This window comes from Rana temporaria, chromosome 4, assembly GCF_905171775.1.
Source record: "Rana temporaria chromosome 4, aRanTem1.1, whole genome shotgun sequence".
Classification (NCBI taxonomy): Eukaryota; Metazoa; Chordata; class Amphibia; order Anura; family Ranidae; genus Rana; species Rana temporaria.
This window is the reverse complement of record NC_053492.1, coordinates 64,824,494-64,847,358: the sequence shown is the minus strand read 5'-3', so window position 1 is coordinate 64,847,358 and position 22,865 is coordinate 64,824,494. Positions and strand designations below refer to the sequence as shown.

Below are 22,865 nucleotides of genomic sequence, written 5' to 3'. Positions count from 1 at the left end.
CGTGGCCAGGTGAAGTGGCCAGTGGACAATCCACAACTTGTGGCAGGTGGGGTGGCCAGGTGACATGGCAGATGACGTGGCAAGTGGGCAATACACAACTTGAGGCAGGTGACGTGGCAAGTGGACAATCCACAACTTGTTGTAGGTGACATGGCCAGGTGATGTGGCAGATGACGTGGCAAGTGGACAATACACAACTTGAGGCAGGTGACGTGGCCAGGTGATGTGGCAGGTGACGTGGCCAGGTGACGTGGCCAGTGGACAATCCACAACTTGTGGCAGGTGACGTGGCCAGTTGACGTGGCAGGTGGCGTGGCCAGTGGACAATCCACAACTTGTGGCAGGTGACGTGGCCAGGTGACGTGGCAGGTGACATAGCCAGGTGACATGGCCGGTGGACAATCCACAGCTTGTGGCAGGTGGCGTGGCCAGGTGATGTGGCAAGTGGACAATTCACAACTTGGCAGGTGATGTGGCCAGTTGATGTGGCAGGTGACGTGGCCAGTGGACAATCCACAACTTGTGGCAGGTGACGTGGCCAGGTGACGTGGCCAGGTGATGTGGCCAGGTGATGTGGCCAGGTGACGTGGCCAGGTGACGTGGCCAGGTGACGTGGCCAGGTGACATGGCAAGTGGACAATCCACAACTTGTGGCAGGTGACGTGGCCAGGTGACATGGCAGGTGACGTGGCAGGTGGCGTGGCCAGTGGACAATCCACAACTGGTGGCCAGGTGACGTGGCCAGGTGACGTGGCCAGGTGACGTGGCCAGGTGACGTGGCCAGGTGACGTGGCCAGGTGACGTGGCCAGGTGACGTGGCCAGGTGACGTGGCCAGGTGACGTGGCCAGGTGACGTGGCCAGGTGACGTGGCCAGGTGACGTGGCCAGGTGACGTGGCAGGTGACATAGCCAGGTGACGTGGCCAGTGGACAATCCACAACTTGTGGCAGGTGGCGTGGCCAGGTGATGTGGCAAGTGGACAATTCACAACTTGGCAGGTGACATGGCCAGTTGATGTGGCAGGTGACGTGGCCAGTGGACAATCCACAACTTGTGCCAGGTGACGTGGCAGGTGATGTGGCCAGGTGACGTGGCCAGGTGACGTGGCAAGTGACACGCTAAATACACGTACACTGCTGCTCTCTCAGCTGCTCTGGTCTCACAAAATAGCTGAAATGGTTAAATAATATTGTTTTTTGAGCTTAGGAAGGGTCTTATGATGTTTCTTAACCAAATGCTTATAAACGCAAACGCGGTAAAACGCGGTAAATCGCGGTAAAACGCCGCGAAATTCGCGGCAAAAACGGGCGTTTTGAACGCCGGTTTTTGCGTTTGAAAACTTGTGTTTAGATGAGTTTGCATTTGCTTCTCGTGTGCATGGGGCCTAAGTGTCACATAATGGGCTAATATGCGATGCATACTAGCCAATTATGCTTTACATTTGCAGGCTGTTCAGGCAGCAAAAGAGGAAGTAAAACTCATATCTAAACCTTTAGAGCCGGTTCACACTACCGCCACCTGGGGGGCGACTTGTGTCGCCCCAAGTCGCGCGACATGACAAATTGCATGGAAGTGAATGAGAGCTGTCTTAATGCACACTACTGATGTCGCTCCGATCTCAGAAAAGGTCCTTGTACTACTTCAAGATGACTTGTACTCCAAGTCGGATCCCCTGTCTTAACTGAAGCAACTTTCCAGGAAGTGAACATAGTTTTCTAAGGCAAACCCCTCCCTCCCACATAGCTGATTATTATGTGATTGGCCACTGGCAAAAGTCGCCTGTCCAGGAGGCGACTTGAAGTCGCTCCAAGTAGCACTCAAGTCGCGCTTAAGTCATCTCCAAGTTGCCTTGTAAAGTCACGCTGGAAGTCGTGTTGCCCCAGTGTGAACCGGCACAGAGTTGGAGATAGTGCGGAAGGGTTAGGGCCCTTTTACACGAGCGGACCGTATGTCCGCTTTTTAATCCATCTGTGTACGGATGTAAAAGGGACATACATTGGTCCCACCCGATCTTGCCCGCTTCCGCATTTCTCCAATTCTGTAGACGGAGGAAAGCCCTATTTTTCTTTCCGTCTGCGGATCAGTTGAACATGGACAGACAGTCCGTGTTCATCCAATCCCCCCATAGGGGAGAGCGGAGAAAAGACAGCCCGGTCCCTGCACAGTGTACAGAGACCGCCCTGTCATCCGCCGGCTCAGCGGGGATCAATGGAGCGATCCCCGCTGAGCAAACGGAGGTTCACGGGGCGGATCAGTAATGTGTGAAAGGGCCCTAAAATTGTCATCCGAACAGGAATAGAGGTGTTATTTTTCAATGGGGACACAAGTTCTAATGACAGCACATGCCACCTTGGTGATCCTGATGTTGGCAGAAACTCGCCTTCAATCGGATTGTTTTTTCTCACTGGCTGAAACAACCCTAGCCCGTGAGGTTTTTAGTGATGTGTTTTATATATTTTTATATATATATATATATATATATATATATAACACACCGTACTGTGCAATAGTTTTGTTAGGTGTGCAAATCAAAAAATGCTGTAAATTAGAAATGGAAGTGTTCAGGTGATATTAAAGTGGAGTTCCACCCAAAATTGGAACTTCCGCTCGTTTTTCCCCTTCCCCCTCAGCGGGGGGGGGGGGGGACAGGATACCTGTCTTTGATCCTGATGTAATGTATGTGCATTGTGGTGCTCTTTGTACCTACTGTAACATGCATCAGAATTCTGTTCTGGATGAATGGCACCGCAAAGAGTGCCATGTATTACAGTACAAATCTTTAAACAAGCAGTGGGAAAATTACAGCTAAAGCTAATTGGCTGCAGTTTGTTCATCTTTGACAGAATGAAGGAGAAGACTCAAAAGGGATCCCGTTCGTTCGTTGTTGTTTTTTTTTGGCAGGGTAGAAAAAAAAATTTATATAAAAAAAACTGGTTGCTAGGGACGCCACTGGCAGTTCTTTCACACGCTGTCATAGGTTCTGATCGTTCTTTCATTATATGATGAGTAGGGATGCAATCAGATAGGCAGCTATTGCTTCTGCCATTGGATAATAAAATCAAGCATAAAGCTTAAATCTCGGCCAGGAAAGGGTGAATGTGTTTGAATGTAAAGGGAGGAGAGGAAGGCAGAGGTTTGTGATTGTGAAATGTGCTCGTGATTGCAGACGATCGTTCCACCCAATCGAATAATCTGCTGTAGTCCATGTTGTGGAGTTCAGTGCGTTCTGTAGCAGCTGCTCCATCGCTGACCGTCCTGATAAGGAAGAGCTAGAGCAGTGATGTATGTTCTGGTCAAGGGTCTGATAGATACTTCTAGCTTAGCAGGCTCATAGCATCCAGGCAAACCGAGTATCATGATCAGGTGGGTCAATTCTATTGCATTTAGGTGGCTTTTATGTCTGTCCTGATTTGTAATATATATATAATATTATGTGCGTGTGTGTGTTTTTTTTTTTTTTTTTTTCCCCTTTATTAATGTGGTTTGGCTCCAGCTGAGTTATTTATGTAATCTGATCATTTGCTTGTATCTCAGTATGTTTATGAATGTTCCAATGCTCTTTGATTTCAGGACGGCCTCATCTTATTGTGATACTCTCATTGGCTAAATGATTATCTAGTCTTGTCAGTTTTGTTCTTATTGGCTGGTGGATTGTGTACTGCTTGTGAACGGGATGCTCAAGGAATTTCTTGGACTATCATGTCCTATCTCAACCAAAGAACCCCTGAAATTACTTTAAGATCTTAAAGCCAAGTTCCACCTACTTTTGAGAGGTGGTCTTAGGCCCCTTTCACATGTCCGTTCCGCCTGTCCGTTCATTACAAGTCCGCTAACGGACTTGTAATGAATCCCTATGGGAACGCGTCCGTTAGCGGATGGAGCATCCACTAGCGTCCGCGTCCGTCGGGATCCGGTTTTTCGGACGGAAGAAAACCCTATTTTTCTTCCGTCCGACGAACGGAACTGATGCAGACAGACACACGGTCCGTCTGCATCCGGTTCCCCATAGGGGACAGCGGAACAGAGACAGGGCGGTCCCTGCACTGTGTGCGGGGACCGCCCTATCCGCCGAGAGCTCAGCGGGAATCCCGCTGAGCCGACGGAGCGGACTGAAAAACTGAAAGGACCCTAAGCTAAAGACCACCTCTCCACCTCGTTTTTTGGATATTAAAATGTTTTTTCTTCTATCGTACTTTTTTATGAAGTACATAGTGTACTTTCGATCCACTCGGTCTGCGGCGACCTGTGTGTCACAGAAGACAGCTGGCCGTTCACAAAGCGCAGCGCGACTCGCACATGTGTAATAGGAAATGGGCAGTGAAGCAGTTTGATGGACGGATCGGCCTCGGGGAGGCCGACATCGCGGGTTCCCTGGACAGGTAAGTGTCCTTTATTAAAAGTCAGCAGCTACAGTGTCTGTAGCTGCTGACTTTAAAAAAACTTAAATTTGTGGGTGGGACACCGCTCTAAGCAACCCCTGGCAATAATGAACTTGTCTACAGTTTGTGGTACATTAGCATGCTGGTTATTGGGAAGAATGCCCTCCTAAGGCTTCGTGTACACTAGCCTCATCACATGCCTGACGAAGGGGCCCTGCGCGGCTCCGAAACGTTGCACTCTCTTTGTGTTGTGATCATGCAATAAAACATCCGTTTGGACGCTATTTATGTCGCTCCATGGTGTGCTGGCAAATATTCCTACTGTAACGTGTACCAGTATCCAGCTGGTTGTTGCTACAAGCACCCAAACCCAAGAGCGGATCCAGGAAAGTGTGAGTTTTTGCCAAAGCTCCTAAATTCAACACCATAAAAGTCTGTGTCAATGTACACATAGGCTTTTAGCAGAGTAGAGGAGGTGCTGTGGTATAGGTGGGCTTCAACCTCCCTCTCCTGGACACGGCCGCGGTTAATTTATGTGCATAATGTACATGAAGCCGTACAGATAGCTGGTTTCTTATCCTAGATGCAGAAATTGCTCATTGCCCAAAGGAACCCTTGGCAACCACTGGAGCTGTCTTTCGCAACCTTTATAACGTGATGGAATCCTTGAAATAACTTTCTAGGTTCAGGGAATCCTTAAAGCGGGGATTCACCCTAAAAAAAAATTCTAACATTGCATGGAGCCGACCTTTGAGACCGACAGTATGCTGTTGTTTTTTTTTTTTTTGCGTACATACCATTTTAGGGCTATTTTCACCCCCGGCTTCCCCGCGGGAGTGGGCGTTCCTAATCACAGGCTGTGAATCACAGGCTGTGATTAGGCTGTGATATATATATATATATATATATATATATATTATATATATATATATATATATATAATCACCCTAGAGAATAAAATATATTTCGGGGTTCTAACTTCTATGTAAAGGGAAGAAGATGGAAACAGGCAGGAAAGCTCCATTAGCATTGCTGGTTGTCTTGTCATACCAACGGCCACCACAAGAGGGCGCCAGATTGCAGAAGGAACTATAGGACTGCAGAAGGCCACAAAGCCGCGGCCTCAATTACCAGCCGACGCGATCGCAAGGGGGGGTGCGTACTGAGACAGGGTACCCCAGCTGTGCCGCGCCAGGTCGCTAATTCTAGTCGCAATTGCGACCTGGCGCCCGGGGTTTGTCGAGCCCTGCTATAGTGGCTCCGTTGTGAATTGCACAGGAGTCCTGTGCGCCTCTTTGCTCCGTTTCAGGTCCGAATTCAGCCAAAAATTTAAGCCACAGCCTGGCGCTACAGTCAGAATGCCGGCACGGTGGAGAGCAGTGGGGCATCGCTGGATCGTGGGACAGGCGAGTGTCTGACTATTAAGTCGGTAGCTACACTTTTTGTAGCTGCTGACTTTTATGTGGTGGAACTCCGCTTTAACACTCTCCTTGGCTAGGTAGTGACTTTTTTTTGTCATTGATGTCATGGTTTTTGTGTTTGGAGGAAATGTGATTTTGTGACATTTCAATAACTGATGAAAAAAACGATGTGATGTGTTGTAACAATATGCCGCACCTCCCCTGCACAACCCACACCAGTGGTTTTCGCTTTCTATGTAGCACAGGAACACGGCCTACCTGCTTAATACTTATGTTTTATGACCAAAATGAGTGTCCTTGGGGGGGGGGGGGGGGGGGTGGATTATTCGGCAGAATGAAGACCTTGCCACATCTTTATTCTTTTTTTCAATGTCCGGACAGTCTACAATTACATGCAGCTTTTCCACCCTTCCTTGCATTAAAATGATCAAAAACCTGTTTAAAATAAAATAAAAGTAACAAACATGTCTATACTTACCTTCTCTGTGTAATAGTTTTGCACAGAACTGCCCCAATCCTCCTCTTCTAGGTTCCCCCCGCCGGTGCTCCACTTTCCCTGGGGTCGCCCATGCATGCTTGCTCCCGAGACCCACTGCTGCGTCCATTGACACAAATAGCCGGACGCTGCCCTGCCCCTCGCTCCCATGTCACAGCTTTTTGACAGCAGCAGGATCCAAAGGCTCCTGCTGCTATCAATCTATCCAATGAGGAGAGAGACCGTGTCTGGATCAGCTGCGCTCCTGCACATCGTTGGATCGGATCGGGCACGTGTAAGAAAAAAGGGGGGCTGCAGCACAGAATTTTTTTCATTAATGCATAGAATGCATTAAGGTGAAAACCCTTTCCCACGCAGAGAAAAGATGACATCTCTATTTCTATGCTGAGCATTTCCTCCCTATCTCATCTGAGCAGCCCATGGGACTATAGAGTCGCACACATGGGCGTATACACAGTGGTAAATGACAGCCCACTCCCTCCATGCCCACTAACCAGCTAAACACAATGAGGGTGGGATATTACTTGTAGATTAATGGTGACTTCACCTCCCTCTTATTCTAAAGGCCAGTACACGCGATCGGATTTTCATATGGGAATTGTGTGGTGGCAGGCTGTTGTCGGAGAATCCGACCATTTGGATGCTTCATCGGACAATTGTTGACAGATTTTCCGCCAACAAATGTGGGATAGCGTGTTTTTTAAAAGTTTCCGACAACAATTGTCTTGTCTGCTTTTCCGATCGTGTGTACACAAGTCCATCAGCCAAAAATCCAAAGTACAAACGCGCATGCTCAAAAGCAATGCTAACCATAACACATCATTAGCAGAAGTTGCCCAAAGGGTGGCGCTAAAGAGCTGAAAAGAATGTGTAGTTTCGTGTTTGTTGGCTGACAATTCTTACAAGATCACAGCCAACCCCCTTCGGACAAAAGTCCTACGCTTTGTCCGCAGAAAATCCGATCGTGTGGACGAGGCTTAAGACACAAGCTGGAGGGGTGTGACACAGCCTGTGACTGGCAGAAATCTAACCACACTGTTTTTGGCCAAAAAAAAAAAGATTTCAAATATTTAATTTGTATGACAATTTAAAACCGTTTATAGATTCATTTTTTTTTTAACATGCGACCAGCAGCAGGTAATAGAAGCTCCTCCTGCTTATGTTTCCTTGCAGACAGGCTGGGAAAGAGCCGGCTCATGGGACAGCTGTATATCCACCAGGGAAATGGTACTTGGATGTGTTTTTTATATAAAATAATTACAGTGCTATTATCCACATCCAGAAATAGTATCACTTTAAGCCAAATACAATGTTGCGCAATTTCCATTATCAGTCGGATTTACAAGGAATTTGATTTTGCTGAGAACACGGTGTCATCATTTCGGTGAACTGAACCTTGTTGACGTCCTTCAGCTTGATGGTCTGGTGGAGGAGCCCAGACCGCGTAGCTGTGCGTTCTGTGAGCAGCTGCATCTATGTACAAACATTTCAAGCTACATTTAATGTGGAAATGAGATGCGTGCAGAAACTTCTAAAGAACATGTAATTTTGTCGGCAGCACCGAGATCAAACGATCGGATTCAGCTGACTGTCTGTATAAGCTCTTATTGTTCCAGGGAACACTTGTCATGTGGGGGGCGTTCCTGGCAGAGGAAGTTACAAAGCTATATTTGTCACTACCGTGCCTTGGCTTAAATCTTATTCTTCATTTAGTCTTCCGTGTTTATCTCATGACTTGGGGTATCCATAGACAGATTATGAATATCTGTTCACAAGTCGATCGTTCTTTATTAACCACTTCCCGACGGCCGTACGACTTTATACGGCCGCAGGGTGGTTGTAATTCTCTAACTCGCCGACTTTTTACGGCCTCCGCTCCTCCTGGCCACTGGGGGGCGCGCGAGCCCGCCGCATCACTGGGATGCCGATGCGCGTGCCTGGCGGGCCGCGATGTCCGCCAGGCTCCCGCGATCGGCGGTTACAGAGACAAGGACGTGGATCTGTGTGTGTAAACACACAGATCCACGTACTGTCAGGGAGAGAGGAGACCGATCTGTGTCTCTTGTACATAGGGACACAGATCGGTCACCTCCCCCAGTCACCCCCCTTCCCCCACAGTTAGTAACACTAGGCAGGGTACACATTTAACCCCTCCCTCACCCCCTAGTGTTAACCCTTTCAATGCCAGTCACATTTATACAGTAATTATTACATATTTATAGCACTGATCGCAGTATAAATGTGAATGGTGTCAAAAGTGTCCAATGTGTCCGCCATAATGTCGCAGTCCCAATAAAAATCGCAGATCGCCGCCATTACTAGTAAAAAAATTTAATAATAATTCTGTCCCCTATTTTGTAGGCGCTATAACTTTTGCGCAAACCAGTCGCTTATTGCGGTTTTTTTATTTTATATATTTTTTTTTTTACCAAACATATGTAGAATACGTATCGGCCTAGACTGAAAGAAAAAAAAATGTAAATTTTTTTTTTTTTTAGCAATTTATTATAGCAACAAGTAAAAAATATATATATATTTTTTTTTTTTCAAAATTGTCTCTCTTTTTGTTTATAGCTAAAAAAATAAAAACCGCAGAGGTGATCAAATACCACCAAATGAAAGCTCTATTTGTTGGAAAAAAAGGACATCAATTTTGTTTGGGAGCCACGTCGCACGACCACGCAATTGTCAGTTAAAGCGACACAGTGCCGAATCGCAAAAAGTCCTCTGGTCGGGAAGGGGGTATATGTGCCCAGTAAGCAAGTGGTTAATGTATGGGTGTCCCCATTTGGGAGATTTCTGCTTACTCCCGGTCTAATTGAAAGAAGAAGATGTGAGGGAAAAGCACTCCACTTCTTGTCTATTTGATGGGTATTACCGTATTTATCGGCGTATAACTTTAAGGGCTCTTTCACACGTCCTTTCAGTTTTTGTGTCCGCTCCGTCGGCTCAGCGGGGATCCCCGCTGAGCTCTCGGCGGATAGGGCGGTCCCCGCACACTGTGCAGGGACCGCCTTGTCTCAGCTCCGCTCTGCCCTATGGGGAACCGGATGCAGATGAACCGTCTGTCCGTCTGCATCAGTTCCGTTCCGCCAGACAGAAGAAAAATAGTGTTTTCTTCCGTCCGAAAACCGGATCCCGACGGACGCTAGCGGATGCTCCATCCGCTAACGGACGCGTTCCCATAGGGATTCATTACAAGTCCGTTAACGGACTTGTAATGAACGGACAGGCGGAACGGACGTGTGAAAGAGCCCTAAAGCGAAGGTCCACCCAAAAATGGAGCTTCCGCTTTTCAGAACCCTCATCCCCTCCGATTTGTCACATTTGGCACCTTTCAGGGGGAGGGGGGTGCAGATGTCTGTCTAAGACAGGTATTTACACCCACTTCAGGGAATAGGAACTGCGGCAGCCACGCCCCTACTGTCTTCTGGGAAACACACTGGTCCCAGGAGAGAGCGGGGACCAGTGATGGCGCGGTGCGCTACTTGTGCATGAGCAGTAGGGAACCGGGCAGTGAAGCCGCAACGCTTCACTTCCCGATTCCCTAACCGAGAATGGTGGCAGGTGAAGCCGTGGACACTCCTCCGTTGTTGCCCGCGGCTGTCAATCAGTCAGTCAGCCAATCGGGGGAGAGAGGAGGTGGGGCCAGGTCCAGGGCTCTGTGTCTGAATGGATACACCGAGCTCTGACTCGGGTTGGATGCCCCCTGTAGCAAGATGCTGGCTAAGGGGCACTCAAAGGAGAGAGGGGCCAGGAGCAGCAGAGAGGGACCCAAGTAGAGAAGGATCCAGGCTGCTCCATGCAAAACCAAATGCACAGAAGAGGTAAGTATAACAGGTTATTTAAAAAAAACAAGCCTTTACAATCACTTTAAAGCCTGTAGAATGTTACATACTTTGTCATTGCATAGCCTTATACCTGCTCTTAGGACTAGTGAATATTACATGTGACTTCCACCTTGAGCACGGTCTCTTTTCCGGGGACACCATTGTACAGCCATTCGTATAAGAGGAACTAGACGGTGAAAACTCTCCCCAAAAAAAGACAAGCAGATAGCGAAGGACTTGTCACCAGTATTGCTGTGGTCTCCCTGCAGCTGATCCTGTCATTGTTACCAACGAACCATGCCTTGTTCTGTACGGCAGGGTTCAACGAAATCCGGGCGCCATTTTTACCCTTCAAAATCTCCATAGGTGACGTTTAAAAAAATTATACAGGTTGCATGTTTTGAGTTAGAGGAGGTCTAGGGCTAAAATTATTACTCTCGCTCTACCAATCGCGGCGATACCTCACATGTGTGGTTTGAACACCGTTCATATGCGGGCGATACTCACGTATGCGTTCGCTTCTGCGCGCAAGCTCGGCGGGACGGGATGCGTTCCTGGCTCTAAACTTTTTTAGCTGGCTCCTAGATTTCAAGCAAATTTGTCAAACCCTGCTGTACGGTGTCTGTGTTGGAGGTAGAGGCGGGGTTTTGCTTCCTTGTGTCGGAACTTCCAGCAAGAACCGTGCATAATACGGAAATCACCAAATCTTCTGAGACTAGCAGTCAGAGGCAGCAGTGCCTTAGATCTCACACTACAGATACACAGCTATGAGGCACATTTACATACCAGCAAGTCCACCGCTGTTTTTCCGGAGGAATTCTGGACAAAAGGTAAATTTTTCAGGGTATTGCTAAAAAATAAGTTCACTTTTTAGAAAAATATACTGCACATTTTTTTGCAGCTGAAAAAGCAGCAGCAGTGGGAACATGTTCCACCCTAAAAAAGGGGGGGACATGTAACATGTTTCTAAAGATGAACTTATCCTTTAAAGTGGTTATAAAGCCAGAAGTTTTTATTTTTTATTTTTATGAATTAAGATAAATCATCAGTGTGTTGCAGCCCCCCTGATACTTACCTGAGCCCCATCTACATCCAGTGATCCAGGCGCTTTGCAGGCACTTCGGTGAGGCTGCTCAATGGGCAGGGGCACTTTGGAAAAGGTGTATACACCGCTCCTAAACGGCCCCAAAGAAGCTGCTTGCATGACTTGTTTTGATGTCCTGCCAGCGCAGCGCCCCAGTGTGGAAGCACTCGGGCTTTCACACTGGGATTGCAGATGAGGCTTTTTTCAGGTGCCATTTGTAGTGCTAAAGAATGCCTCCAGTGTGAAAGGGGTCTAGAAGCTCACACTGCCAGTCTGATTTGAACCTGCAGCTGGTATGTGGTGCTCACTGTAGTGACACTAGCTTGATTAGGGAAAGAATGCCTTTTCCTTAAGGAGCAGGCAAGGGTGTTTTTTTTTTTTTTTTTATATATATATATTTCATTTTCCTGGACTTTAAGTTGACTGGACAACTTGCTGCAATAGATGAGTAATCTCCGAGGAACTTGCTTCCCAGCCCATGCCGGGTGTCCTCTGTATGACAATGACAGAGCCATTTCAAGTGTTAAATTCTGGCACTCTCTGGCCTTTATAGTCTCCACATTAATGCTGCCAAGGAGGCATGCCAACTGCTTGGCACCTTGCCTTGAATTGTGCACCAGCGTCCTGGAATTTGGTTGGTTATTCAGAAGTCCAACTCTATTGTTGCTGTGCAAGTTTTAAAAGCGGAGAGAAAAAAAAAAAAAAGCATATTTATCTCCGTAATGTGTTTATTCATAAATTAAAAAATAATTGCATACAAATTAAACAGTATATATTAACTCCCCTTACTCCCATGCATCAGGAATCGGAGAGTAATAATGCCCCCGTGCCAGCACTGTGAGCTTATCAGACTTGATTGTATTGCACAATGCTGTTGACTCCTGACCCGAGTTTGCAGGTCCTTAGGCAGAGGAAATATAGGGACATTTAGAGGGTAACTCCACTTTGGTGAAGAAAAAAATGGCAAAATATATATATATATATATATATATATATATTTATATTAGAGAGAGAGTGGCTCACTGATTTTCCCAGAAGTCTGCGTTCAGATTTTAGGCATCTTCTGCAACAATTTGGTGGAGGGGGGATTACGGTGTGGGGTTGTTTTTCAGGGGTTGGGCTTGGCTCCTTCGTTCCAGTGAAGGGAACTGTTATGGGTCGGCATACCAAAAGATTTTGGACAATTTCATGCCCCCAATGTTGTGGGTACAGTTTGGGGACGGCCCCTTCTTGTTCCAACATGACTGCCCACCAGTGCCTTGGAGTAACACCAAATCAGGAAGTTTAGTTCTTCTTCCTTCATTAAGTATAGCAAAGAATTCCAGATATGGAATATTTTTACATAGTTACATTGGCACAGCCTGGACCAATGTAACTATATACCATACCTGGAGCCACCATTCAGAGAATACTTTGCTTTTTTTGAATGAATTCAAAGCCTTCTCTGATTGGACAAAGATTTTACCACCCCTGCCTCTCCACCTCATCCAGGTATAGAATTATGTTCGGAATGCTTCAGGCCAGCCACTCAGCATAGGACCAGGAGGCAAGCGAAGGTGGTTGGTGTAGTAGTGTCTACTTCACTGATTTACAGCTTCCAGGGGAATCGGTAAGGTATGGTTTACACCGTTGCATGTATTACATTGAGTGAAAAAAACTCTGACTTCCGTACACCAGCTCAGTCTGTATCTGTAGTAATACAATGGAAAAAGTAACTGTTGGCGGCTTGGCGCAAACACAAAGTGCATAAGTAAATGGGGATATAGCAATGAGTCAGTTTAAAATGATAGTAGTAACAGGCAGTTCAAGGGTTAAAAAACAGATAATATGGCTGGTGGATGGCGGCTGCTGTCCTTTAGAGTGCTGACTCTGTAGTAAACAAGAAAGGGTAGAGAAAAAAAGCGCCACGTAAGTGCAGTATTAAAAGATTCTTCTGACACAAATATCAATCACACTTAACCACACTTAAGACCCGGACCAAAATGCAGGTAAAGGACCCGGACAGTTTTTGCGATTTGGTACTGCGTCGCTTTAACTGACAATTGCGCGGTCGTGTGACGTGGCTCCCAAACAAAATTGGCGTCCTTTTTTCCCCACAAATAGAGCTTTCTTTTGGTGGTATTTGATCACCTCTGCGGTTTTTATTTTTTGCACTATAAACAAAAATAGAGCGACAATTTTGAAAAAAATACAATATTTTTTACTTTTTTACTCCCCCAAAAATATATAAAAACATTTTTTTTACTCAGTTTAGGCCGATACGTATTCTTCTACCTATTTTTGGTAAAAAAAATTGCAATAAGCGTTTATCGATTGGTTTGCGCAAAATTTATAGCGTTTACAAAAAAGGGGATAGTTTTATTGCATTTTTATAATTTCTTTTTTTTTATTTTTTACTACTAATGGCAGCGATCAGCGATTTTTTTTCGTGACTGCGACATTATGGTGGACGCATCGGACAATTTTGACACATTTTTGGGACCATTGTCATTTTCACAGCAAAAAATGCATTTAAATTGCATTGTTTATTGTGAAAATGACAGTTGCCGTTTGGGAGTTAACCACAGGGGTCGCTGTAGGGGGGTGTGGCTGTAGGTCTGACGTCATCGATTGTGTCTCCCTATAAAAGGGATCACTCGATCGATGCAGCCGCCACAGTGAAGCACGGGGAAGCCGTGTTTACATACAGCTCTCCCCGTTCTTCAGCTCCGGGGAGCGATCGCGAGGGGGCGGCTAGAAACGAATAGCCGCGCCCTCGTCCCGGATCGCTCCTGAAGCCACGGGAACCGCCGCATGTACTGGGGGGGTCCCGATCGGACCCCCGACCCACGTCTAGGCAGGCATATACAGGTACGTGGATGTGCCTGTCCGTGCCATTCTGCCGACGTAAATGTACATGCGGCAGTCCGGAAGTGGTTAATACAGCACTTTGGGAACATCCAACTTCTTTTGCAATTTTGAGGCTTTCACTCCTTATGTGTCAATGATGGTTTTCTACACAACTGTCAGGTCAGCAGTCTTTCCCATGATTGTGATTCCTACTGAACCAGACTGAGAGACCATTTAAAGGCTCAGGAACCCTTTGCAGGTGTTATGGCTTAATTAGCTGATTAGAGTGGGACACTTTGAGCCTAGAATATTGCACCTTTTCACAATATTCTAATTTTCTGAGATTGTGGATTTGGGGTTTTCATGATCTGTAAGCCATAATCATCACAATTATGACAAATCACGTCTTGAACTATCTTTCTTTGCATGTTATGATTCTTTCTCATATATTAGTTTCACCTTTTTAAGCTGCATTAGTGAAATAAATGAACTTTTGCACGATATTCAAATTTTCAGAGTTTCACCTGTAAGTGTACCCCTAGTGGACCAGGTTCACTTTGGGTCCTTGAAGTTGGGCTTGGTCTTGGCCCCTCCCTAGTCTACTATTGCCCATCATTGTGCTGTATGGGATCGGGGCAGAGACCAGAACGGCTACAGGAATGAATGTGCTATCTGCATGAGCAGATACTTGTACTCACGCAAATGCCCCCGATGCCTGAATAGAATACTTGCCCACCGCCGCATGCCGCCGCTGCCGCGTTAATCAGCGTGCGGGGAACATTACAGGCAGCTTTCGTTTGAATAGCTGTATTCCCCACCGCGCCGTGTATAGACACTCCCCCTTGCTCAGGATTGGACAGATCCGTCCAATCTCGAGCAAGGGGGAGTGTCTATACACGGTGCGGCAAGGAATGGACAGCTATTCAAACGAAAGTTGCCTGTAATGTTCCCCGCACGCTGATTAATGCGGCAGCGGCGGCGGCATCATCATCTACTAGGTATGGGGGACATGGCTGCAATATATGGGGGGACATGGCTGGATATATGTGGGGGGGCATGGCTGCAATATGTCGGGGGGCATGGCTGCAATATATGGGGGGGCATGGCTGCAATATATGGGGGGACATGGCTGGATATATGTGGGGGGACATGGCTGGATATATGTGGGGGGACATGGCTGGATATATGTGGGGGGACATGGCTGGATATATGTGGGGGGACATGGCTGGATATATGTGGGGGGACATGGCTGGATATATGTGGGGGGACATGGCTGGATATATGTGGGGGGACATGGCTGGATATATGTGGGGGGACATGGCTGGATATATGTGGGGGGACATGGCTGGATATATGTGGGGGGACATGGCTGGATATATGTGGGGGGACATGGCTGGATATATGTGGGGGGACATGGCTGGATATATGTGGGGGGACATGGCTGGATATATGTGGGGGGACATGGCTGGATATATGTGGGGGGACATGGCTGGATATATGTGGGGGGACATGGCTGGATATATGTGGGGGGACATGGCTGGATATATGTGGGGGGGCATGGCTGCGATATATGTGGGGGGGCATGGCTGCGATATATGTGGGGGGGCATGGCTGCGATATATGTGGGGGGGCATGGCTGCGATATATGTGGGGGGGCATGGCTGCGATATATGTGGGGGGGCATGGCTGCGATATATGTGGGGGGGCATGGCTGCGATATATGTGGGGGGACATGGCTGCGATATATGTGGGGGGACATGGCTGCATTTGGGGACACATTTAAAAAAAAAAGTATCGGTATTCGGTATCGGCGAGTACATGAAAAAAAGTATCGGTACTTGTACTTGGTCCTAAAAAAAGTGGTATCGGGGCAACCCTACTTTTCAGCTCACTATAATAACATTGTAACAAAAAAGGAAGATTCTTTTTTTCATTGCCTGTCCTGAGCTGGAAATGCTACAGACTGCACCTTTTTGTTCTCTGCTCAAGCTGCAACCATTGCTATAAGTAAGCTCCTCGAGCCTCAGCAGGGGATATCCTTGTTTCATGCAGTTCTAGCAGAACAATTAGCCTTGGGTGTGTTCTGATGTATGTCTCTTTTTATATGCTTTTGTTGTTTCCTTTGGTGCCATTATGTCATCAAACGTGGCTCCCCACCCGCTGCAAGAATGTGCCTGGCTGCCGGGGACAGAAGGCCTCTGGTGTATACAGCCTAGTGCAGAGTGATAGGACGTCCTCTTTTTGAGTTGTCACCAGAACAAGAGTTGAAGGTAAATCTTCCAATGGGAACGTCTGTTTTGGTGACAACTGGCTATTTCTGGTTCACACTATACACGCGTGTGTAATCGCATTGTTTTCCGCAATAAAAACCTGTTGCTGTTAGCAAAAGGCGTGGGGGTGCCATTTAATTTTTAATGGCACCCCCACAAACTGAAAAGCGCAACACAATTTCCTTGTTCTGCATACAGATGACTGAACTTTTTCAGCCAACATTCACGAAACAACCTGTTTTTTCTGCTTATAGTTAGCATTGGTTCGGAGCATGCGTGTTTGTACTTTGATTTTTTTCCAACAGACTTGTGTACACACAATCGGATAATGCGACAGAACTCATTTGTTGGACAATTTGAGAACATGACCATCCAACATTTGTTGTCGGATGGAGCATAAAGATGGTCGGATTATCCGACCAAAACACGTCCACACAATTCTTGTTGGAAAATCCGATCGTGTGTACGGGCCTTTAGAAGGAATTCCGCTCACCTCCTGTTGCATTTCTTGAACTTGGAATGAATGAAAATCTCCCTAATGGAACACTGACAGAAAAAAAATGAAATGTGCTTCATCTGGAAGGAATAAAAATATAACTAAGTTTTGACTGTAGACGCACTCCTAGATATTTGTGACGTGATCTTTACACATTTCTCATACATGTTTATTGGGCTAGAAGCATGGTCTCTCCCTGAAATCAGCTGTAATGGGACTCTGACCATGCAAAAGTCTGTATGACGAAACATGTCGGGGGGAATGGCTAAACGGCAACCATCTGCACGCTGAACACCAGACAAGAGAGTAACAGTTTGAGCTAGAGGAGCGGGTGAGAGTGATATCCAAGCCGTACACCTCTGGTCCGCCGTGACCACACTATACACTACTACAGACGTCTTTTCCAAGAGCCGTTTGCTGTGATTTTACTTTCTGGCTTTGAAGTGATGTGAGTGTAATGGTTGAAGTTTTTCACATAGCGTTTTATTAAACTTATTTTACAATATTACACTATTTGGAGCACTTTTTATTTACCGTATTTATCGGGGTATTGTGCGCTCCGGCGTATAGCGCGCACCCCTAAAGTGGACCCGCATTCCTGTAAAAAAAAAAAATTTTTTAGTACTTACAGTTTTGGTGTCTTGCGCGGCGTCCATCGGCGGCCTCGTCTGGTCCAGCTTCCGTCTGCGACTTCGGTGGTGTCCTCCTCGTCGGGTCCGGTGTCCTTCTGTGGTGTCCTCCCCGCTCGATCCCCGCGCCGAGTTTGAACTACTGCGCTCGGTATATGCCGGCGCAGTAGTTCAAACTCGGCGTGTATATCGCGCACCCACGATTTTGGCCTGAATTTCAGGGCAAAAAAGTGCGCGGTATACGCCAATAAATACGAGGAAGAAGATCTGCCGCGGACTAGGAAGTGGCAGATTAGGAATATCCGCATAGCAACCGGAATTTCTGCTAAGTAAAATATATATATTTTTTTTTTTGCATTTTGGTGACATTAATTTTTTTTAGGGTGGACCTACACTTTTATAGTCACAGTAAATCTGGAAATCAGCATTAATTGGACAAATCAGAACCAATGTAACCATGCAAAAATGAATACATAACTTTCAGCTTTTAAACATAAACTAGCATGTACTCATTAAAACACCAGAATTTTTTTTTATTGTACTTTGAGTATAGGAATGAAATTTGGTTTCAGACATTTTGGGCACTCTCTTATACAGCAGCACCCAAAATGAGAGAGGAGGGGCAACATGAGGCCATGTCAGGTATTCTGCATGCTCAAGTTTATGATGGTGAGCATGCTGACAGGAGGAGAACACAATGAGATGCCCTTATGAGAGTTCTGCTGTTCCTTCATTGTCCCCTCACAGGCTTTGGGCAGGAAGATGATCAGGATGTATTGTCTAACTGTCTAAGGGAAATGTGGGTTCAGCAACCCTGCTCTACTTTGACGGGGCTATGTAAATCACAGAACAGAATGACAAAACTTAGAGCCTTCATGATGGTAGAAGCGGTCGGCCATAGCGATTCCTGTTGTAAAGTTTGGATGTCAGCCGCTCCACATGTTGGAGTACAGTCTGCAACATGCTACTCTCATGAGACTGGAGGGAGCAATGCTAGCGAATTTCTAGATCTCTCTGTAATAAGTGCAACACCTGCATTTTTGTAATTAACATCTGTGGTGTCTTTAGACATGCTTCATCTTGTCTCCTGTCACAGAGAATTGCTCCAATGGGATGCTAAGTGCAAATTATCTGCTAACGAGATCATAGGTTTACTGACCTGTGCGTGTAACCAAGCTATAACTGTTAAGTTTAGTTATTACTGGAAAGCTTTGTCACTTCTAGAATGGGAAGGATTGGGGATATAACAATGCTAAAGAAATATCTTAGGGGGCAGTATATCATGGAGAATAATATGAATGAAATGACAGCAGACAGTATATGTCGAAATGTAAGGATATAAGAGGGCAGTATGTGCAGGAAAGGAGTGCAGAGGGTGTGACCGTGGTCGGTATGTGCTTCAGAGGGTATGACGATGGGCAGTATGTGCAGGAGATGATTGCAGAGGTTATGACCATGGACAGTATGTGCAGGAGAGGATTTCAAAGGGTATGGCAATGGGCAATATGTATAGAGGGTGAGACATTGGGCAGTATGTGCAGGAGAGGAGTGCAGATAGTATGACGGTGGGCAGTATGTGCAGAGGATATGACGATGGGCAGTATGTGCAGAGGGTATGACGGTGGGCAGTATGTGCAGTGGGTATGACGATGGGCAGTATGTGCAGTGGGTATGACGGTGGGCAGTATGTGCAGAGGGTATGACGATGGGCAGTATGTGCAGAGGGTATGAAGATGGGCAGTATGTGCAGGAGAGGATTTCAAGGGGTATGACGATGGGCAAAAATGCAAATAAACAGGAAAGTGCTTGGAGGCAGAACAGAGTAGTGCAACAGGCTAAACTAAAGAAGCTGTTGGGTCGGCACATCCCGTTCCAGAGCAGTTGGAATGGTGCAGAGTTAAAAGAAATAAAAGTAAATATAAAAAGTCTATATGATGATAGGAGTCCTATAATGTACACTCTTGGTAGGCAGCCAGCTGTTAGAGTTAGAAGCGACTCTATGGAACAACACAAGAAGGAACGCAGCATTTCTTTCTTGTGTTATGATAATGGGAAGTATGTGGACAGGTGTGCAGCGGGTATGGCCATGGGCAGTATGTGCAGGAGAGGAGTGCAGAGGGTATGACCATGGGCAGTGTGTGCAGGAGAGGAGTGCAGAGGGTATGACCATGGGCAGTATGTGCAGGAGAGGAGTGCAGAGGGTATGACCATGGGCAGTATGTGCAGGAGAGGAGTGCAGAGGGTATGACCATGGGCAGTGTGTGCAGGAGAGGAGTGCAGAGGGTATGACCATGGGCAGTATGTGCAGGAGAGGAGTGCAGAGGGTATGACCATGGGCAGTATGTGCAGGAGAGGAGTGCAGAGGGTATGACCATGGGCAGTATGTGCAGGAAAGGAGTGCAGAGGGTATGACCATGGGCAGTGTGTGCAGGAGAGGAGTGCAGAGGGTATGACCATGGGCAGTATGTGCAGGAGTGCAGAGGGTATGACCATGGGCAGTATGTGCAGGAGAGGAGTGCAGAGGGTATGACCATGGGCAGTATGTGCAGGAAAAGAGTGCAGAGGGTATGACCATGGGCAGTGTGTGCAGGAGAGGCATACAGAGGGTATGACAGCAGGCAGTATGTGCAGGGAGGATTACAATGGGTATGAGAGAATGCAGCATGGAGGGTATGACAGTAGACAGTATTTTCAGGAGGAGCACAGATGGTTTAGTGGAAGAGGCAGGTGCAGGAGAAGTGTGCAGAGGGTATGATGTATGTGCAGAGGGTATGATGAGGAGACATGTGCAGAAGAGTGTGGAGGGCGTAACAACAAACGGTATGGGAAAGAAAGGGGTGCAGAGGGTATGACTGAGGTCTGTGCATGTACGAGAGAAGCGTGTCCAATGTTCAATATGATTGTTTTGTTGAACCGGACATTGATCGTTCATTTTTCTTGCACTGGTAATGGTCACTATTGGTAGCAGTGTGTGACTACAGACACTGGCCTCTGTCGCCTGTCGCGCACTGCGCCGTGCACATGCAATTCTGGGGAGTTCTGACACTTGTGTTGAACACACATCTCAGTTGTTTAGCCCAGCAGGATGTGGCTCCTTTAGTTCAAGAGATCAGAAACACACAGTTGAGCCGTATTCAGGGCTCGTTTAGAGGGCTATTGTATTTTGTCTGCAAGATTTGCCTAAAATAAACTGTAGTGTAGTGTTGTTGAGCATTCAGAGGCAGTGTTTGATTTTCTTTGTGCCTTTTCGCTGTGCTTTCTTGGACGGAGCCTATCGCTTCGGGACGCTTTTCAGTAGTGCAGGAGAGATTAGTATCTCTGATGTCTTTGTTGACTCGCAGTGGAGATGTCCCTCCATTTCCTGTCCCAAGAGACAGAACAGTACTAAAGTAGAAATCCCACCTCTGACAGCTGTCACCATAACAAGTGTCCCCATTTGGAAGATTTCCTTCTGTTATCCTGTCCTAGTGACGGCTGTACATTTTTGGATTGCCTTTTTTACTTTCTCTCTATAAAATTTTTTTTGGATCTCTCCAACTGGTACACATACAGCAATGTAAACCTAACCGTAGGTCTAACCCCTTTCCCACCCTATCCAAAGCTAGAAAAAGCTTTTGGCTGGAGTTATATTTTAAGACCCTTTTCACACTGGAGCGGTCTGCAGGCGCTATTGTGCTAAAAATGGCGCCTGCAAACCAATGCTAAACAGCCCTTCCAATGTAAAAGTCCAGAGGGCTTTCACACTGGAGAGGTGCGCTAGCAGGAAGGTAAAAAAAAAGTCCTGCTAGCTGCATCTTTGGAGCGGTGTGTATACCGCTGATGCCTATTGAAATCAATGGGACACAGCGGCTCTACCGCCGGCAATGCACCGCTGCAGAGGCGCATTGTGGGTGGTTTTAACCCTTTCTCAGCCTCTAGCGGGGGTAAAACCGAATAGCGCCACGAAATTAGTGGTAAAGCGCCACTAAAAATAGCACCACCGCACCTCCTCCCCAGTGTGAAAGGGGCTTAAGGTGCCATACATGGACATAAAATATTTGATGTCAATGATTTTGAATGTTTGAGATAACTGACTGTGCATGTACAAAATCGAGTTGGAGGTCAGTAATTCTATTATTGGATTATTTTTGAACTGTTGGTTCCCTTTTCACGCAGGCTGGATCCGGTTTTGCTCAGCAGGGGATCCATTCACGGATCCCCTGCTGAGTGGAGCTGAGCCACCAGATGACAGGTCTATATCCACTTTGCTTATGAAGAGCAGACACGGACACAGCTCTATGGGCAGCCAGATGTAAACGGACCGGCTGTTCATTTACACCCGACTGCCCTCCGATCTAATCTGGCCAGGGGAACAGTATTACTTCTGTTTTTTTTATTTTTATCAGATCGGACCCGGACGTAGCCAAGTCTGTTTACATTCAACTGCCCATAGCGGAGAATGGAGGGTCCAATCGGGTCCAGATGAAAAATAAACATCTGGACGGACCTCTTGTGTAAAAGGGGCCTTAACTAGATTGATAAACTCTAGCTAGTGTATGGAGGTGTTTCCTCCATTTTGAATGAAACATTTGAAGTAGTTGTTTGACATCTTCTTTTATAAGCATTTTAAGAAGTACCGTATATACTCGAGTATAAGCCAAGTTTTTCAGCACATTTCTTTTGTGTGCTAAAAATGCCCCCCTCGATAAATACTCGAGTCCCCTTTTTGCGCCTGATCTCGCAGACTTTGGGGACCCGGCACCAGGGCTGTGGAGTCGGTAGATAAATGTTCCGACTCCGACTCCTCAGTTTTATGTACTTCCGACTCCGACTCCTCTGTATTAATATGCGAATGTATTTTATACATTCCTTGAGTGAAAGAAACGCAACCTACCACAGGACTACTGGCTGGGAAGCCAACAGTCTACTGTATTGCACAGTTTAAGCAAAAGACAAACACAATGAAAACAATCAAGTGACTGGATAGTAGCAGCAGGCATAAACATCAGGAACAGGATCTTTACCAGTTCAAAAATACAAACCACATTATTTGGTTGTTTTAGAACAAAAACAAAGCTTATCTATAATGAACCAAAAACAAAATCTGTAAAACCTAGAAATTGTTTATATTAATCTTGAAATGTAGTTATAGGCTTAGCAAATGCAAATCAATTCAATGTAGAGTTCTAAGGAAGAGAATTGCCTCTGCCAGATTCTCTTTCATAGAGGCTCTTAAAGCGGGGGTTCACCCTTAGAGGGCACTTTTCCCCCTTAGATTCCTGCTCGTTATTACTAGGGGAATCGGCTATTTATTTAAAAATAGGTGCAGTACTTACCCGTTTACGAGACGCATCCTCTCCGTCGCTTCCGGGTATGGGCTTCGGGAATGGGCGTTCCTTCTTGATTGACAGGTTTCCGAGAGGCTTCCGACGGTCGCATCCATCGCGTCACG

General features: G+C 46.5%; 1 protein-coding gene across 6 annotated transcripts in view; it reads left to right on the top strand.

The window, feature by feature from the left end:
* The window catches only part of ITSN2 (intersectin 2), a 270,233-nt gene that overhangs the window by 40,323 nt on the left and 207,045 nt on the right, over nt 1-22,865 (top strand). Inside the window, exon 1 of one of the 6 annotated variants that reach the window (XM_040348502.1) lies at nt 2,804-3,363. The exons of 4 other annotated variants lie outside the window; for them this stretch is intronic. The gene's annotated coding sequence lies outside the window, so the exon portion shown is untranslated. Of the gene's footprint in view, nt 1-2,803; nt 3,364-22,865 lie in introns of those variants that run through there. One more of the 6 variants, XM_040348496.1, reaches the window with a different exon arrangement.